This window comes from Sinohyriopsis cumingii, chromosome 6 (assembly GCF_028554795.1).
Source record: "Sinohyriopsis cumingii isolate HCF-2022 chromosome 6, ASM2855479v2, whole genome shotgun sequence".
In the NCBI taxonomy this organism is placed as follows: Eukaryota; Metazoa; Mollusca; class Bivalvia; order Unionida; family Unionidae; genus Sinohyriopsis; species Sinohyriopsis cumingii.
Window position 1 is genome coordinate 15,703,745 of NC_142966.1, and position 4,529 is coordinate 15,708,273.

A 4,529-nucleotide genomic window follows, 5' to 3' on the forward strand; every position below is an offset into this window, starting at 1 on the left:
AAGCTGAAATGAACAGTCAGATTAGTTCTCTTTATCATTATTTTTTTGTCTTAATCTTGTTAAGGGGGTGCTCACCAGTTAGTATGTACTTTGGTGAGAGTGACATATGTAAGGTGAAATTGATTGCACTTGAAACATGCACAGTGGAGAGAATATTGACATACCCTCTATGCTACTTTGTTGTAATGTGGTTAACATTTCTTTGGATATTGTACTTGTAAAAACTGTACATGTTCTAAGCACACTGCTAATTAAAACGACTGCTCCCTTGCGCTAAAAAAATCAGTCTGAATGAATCTTAAGTAAACTACCTTTAGCACCTATTAAAATAGGGAAAATGAATTTTGCCTGTCAGTGACTAGACAAATACCAGCTTCTGAAAGTGCAATGAATGAATTATCAAATATATATAAAATGTAAAATAAAGTTATCGGCTCTTTTTTTTCTCAATTTACCTCTGAAGTCCAAGTGAAAATGACCAAGTGGAGCTCACAGTTTTTTGAAAGGTGCACATCTGGAGTAATGCCAAGCCGTATACTCTATAACCCACATTACACATGATAATCATACACCAAAATAAAGGGTATTAAAGGTTCTTTGAACAATACCTAAGATATACAATGTCATTTTAAAATAGCCAGTGTAACCAGTGAGGAAACCTGGGGAAATTCTTTTTCATTAAAATTCTAACCCTATGCAAAATAAAAAACTGTACAGTGCCACCTAATTGGCCTAATCTTTTCAAGACGATTTTAGCCTTGAAATAGTTTGACTGAAAGACAATAATGAGCACATTTCCTGTTTGTACAGTTGAGTCGTGTTTACAGAGCATTAATACTGGACAGAGGCATTGATTACTGCTGTATTACCTGTAAACTCCCATTAAACTTGAAAATATTATGTTCCCTTCCTTCCCTTAATGAAATGGTCAGTCCCATATGTGATGCACATGTATGCTCATTTTTCTATAGAAACTAGCTTATTTTGTTATCAGGCAGCATCAGATACAGTTCTAGCAATGCTACCATTATACTTGTCAAGAACAAATCAGTTAAGACCAGGACTCACTCAAAGTATCCAACAGGGAAGTTTGAACACCCATCATCTCCAGTGAGTGCAATGATGAACACTAATAACACCTGCATTACCTTCACACACCCCCAGGGGACTTTTAATAGTGACTGCATCTAATTATTAAGCCTATATTTTTCTATCCAATGGATATTAAAGACAGAAACTTGGAGTATGTTCATTTTTAATGTCAGTGCAGTTATGATTATGTAAGACATTACACATACGATTATGATGATTATATCTGATAATACTAAATCTACCAACATTTTTTGTGGGGTAAGAGTATTAAATGTTCTGAACAAGTTATTTTCATTTATTCAGTTTTGAATCTTCAATCATTTTCTATTGGCTTTTATGAAAAGTCAGCTTATTTTCAATTGTACAACATCAGCTGTTTTTTTGGTTACATTTGAAAAAAAAATTCCTTGAAAATTTATTATATTACTCATCATTAAATGTGGAAGATTATATTTCTTAAATTAAAGAACAAAACACAAAAAATAAAAAAGCAAAGCAAACTTGATTGTGATATGGTTTAATTTCCATGATGAATACAAAAATGGTATCAATGCCTCACTTAAATCAAACAATTCTATCTATTTTCCATATTTTACATACAATAAGAATCATGATGGCAATTTATAACTTTGACAAGATTCTGGAAATGTCAACACTATGGATGTAAATAAATAAAACAAATCTTACCTGAGGTGATAACATAGTGCCAAATGTTCCAGGAGTCTAAATTTCGACAGAGATCAAGACTAAGTGAAAAATGAGATCTCCAACTGAAAGAAATAAAAAAATAAAAATGAAGAGTAATAAGAATTCAATCAGCTATAACGAATATGCCACAGACTTTTTCAAAGTGACTCTGAGAGAATCCATTACACTTTTTATTCTGTCACTCTCATTCATAAATTTGTATCATGTTGCCGTACTTCTTCTCTTACATCCTGCCCAACTTTATCACAGGAGATACCAAAATGCCTTGTACTGTAATAAAATAGAACTTTCTATTATATGTCCTGTTCTCTGTGGAGTCAAATATTATTTAATATTATTTTTAGTATTAGCAGTAGTAATAGCATCATCATCAAATTATCAACATCACTGTTATCTTCAGCCACATTATTATAACAGAGTTCCTGCCACAAATTTTGAAAAAGATTTCAGACCTTTTCCGGACTTTTTTCAGACCAAAAAATAAAAATTTCCAGGCCTAACCATGTGATCAATTTACTGACCTATTGATAGCAACAGGGGATGCATTTTTTCAGAATTTTAGAATAAATAAAAATGGAATGTTTTCTACATAATTTGAGTGTGCTGAATCTAAAACTGAACTCATATTCATATCTTTTCAGATAAATTCTCAGGAAACATTGAAACACATGCATCAGCCACCATTTTTAATATTGGTCTTGGTCACTTTTTGCAAAATCTTGACCTTGCATTATTTCAAGCTGACACTTGCATATTTCTTATATATGGGTATATAGAATCATTAAATGACAATTCAGCTATAACTACAATAAATAGACTTTTCCTGTGTTCAAGCTACTTCAGAAGCCTTTCTGTGCATTTTTATCAAGTGGTCCCCCTCCATGTTTGTATGAAATACTATATTCTTGAGTCATACACATGTTGAAATTATATGTTGCTCTTAAAATTTAATGTTTTATGCATTAATTTGTGTGTACAAATTCAAAATTGAACTCAACTTTATGATATTATTTCAAATAATTCACACCATGCATCCAAACACATGCACCATCCACCATTGTAATATTGGTCTTTAGTCACTTTTTGCAAAATCTTAACCCCAAGGTTATTTCAAGCTGAAATTTGCATATTTCTTACATATTGTAATATAGAAATGTTTTATGAACATTCAGCTTTAATAATAAATTTACTTTTCATTGTTTCAGGTACTCCTGAAGCCTTTTTGTGCCTTGTTTAAGTGCCCTCCCACAATTATTTTTTTCATAAAACACCATAATGATGAGTCATACACAAGTTGAAATTATACCTTACTCTTAAAACAGTGCATAATCGTTACAATATTCTTGCACACACACACACACACACACATATATATATATATATATATATATATATGCATGTGTGTGTGTTGATCTAAAATCACAATTTAGTAAACAGAAATTGCCACTTTAGAATTAGATTATAAGATAGTTTTTGTCAATTTTTATATTTTTAAAATTAATAACAAAGAATAAACAAACAGAAAAATAACTTACATTGATCACTTCTACAATTCTTCAAAGAATGTCAGTCATGTGGACAAAATTCTTGAAAAATTCCTCATCACTCTTTCATACTGTACAAGTTTTCCACTAATTTATCATCACAGAAAATCTATATTTCTATGGTGTAAATTGTGTATGTTTCAACATTCAATTTTGGCTGTCAATTTTGTTGTACTTTCTTAATAATTCTGATCAAATTTGAGCAATATCATATAGTAACGAAGTAATATTAAATTGTGAAATCAGAGAGTGCAAGAGAAAGAACTGGCACAGAGTTCTCACAAAATGTTTATGATTACTTTATTTTTTAAATAAAGTGATATGTACAGGTCGACTGTTTGTTCTTTATGTCAATATTCAGAATAGATTGATATTCACAATAAATGCCATGAATTGCTTTTCTTTTCTTCAAAATAATTTCAATTTTACCTCTTTTTTCCTAAACATGAAAATTTTAAATTAAAAGGTCTAGCAATGCCTCTAGATATCACCTGTCATTTGTAAATACAAGTCCAAGTCTAACCTCAAAAATACATTACACAAAAAACTGTACAAAACATTATTAATATATTTAGTACAAAAATGCGTGTGTATGATCTGATTCCTTGGTATAAATGTTTGCTTTGTCATAAAATGAGGTTCTGAACTCAATTTATGTTGTATTATTTACATTTTTACGGATTCGTGCGCCAGAAAATGTTACTGTTTTTGCTAGCATGGTTGACCTATTAAAAGATATAATGCAGGGATTTTCCACAAATATTCTCACATATTGTTGCATTATTTTTGTAAATTATATCCAAAGTATCAAAAATGTAGTCATAGGTCAGCATATATATTCATTTAGTTTTACTGCATTTTGAAAAATAATATTCTCATTTATTTTGCTTGAATATGTTGTACATAAGGCCCAATGTCGCATACGCTATATATCAACAGTTAACCTTTAAACCATGAATACATTCGGATGTAATAATGTCAATGTAGATTAATCCTCAGCGAGTCAGCAAACACCAGTCAAACTTGCATGGCTTTCTCCCATGAATTTATCAGCTATACACACCTTGAGATGTTGTGTTCTACAGTAACACCCAAAAAGCTGAAAGGAGCAGTTATGTTTCCAGTTTCTGGAACAACAAAAATTTATGATTTTCCAGACTTTTTAGTCACTTTTCAAGGCCTGGA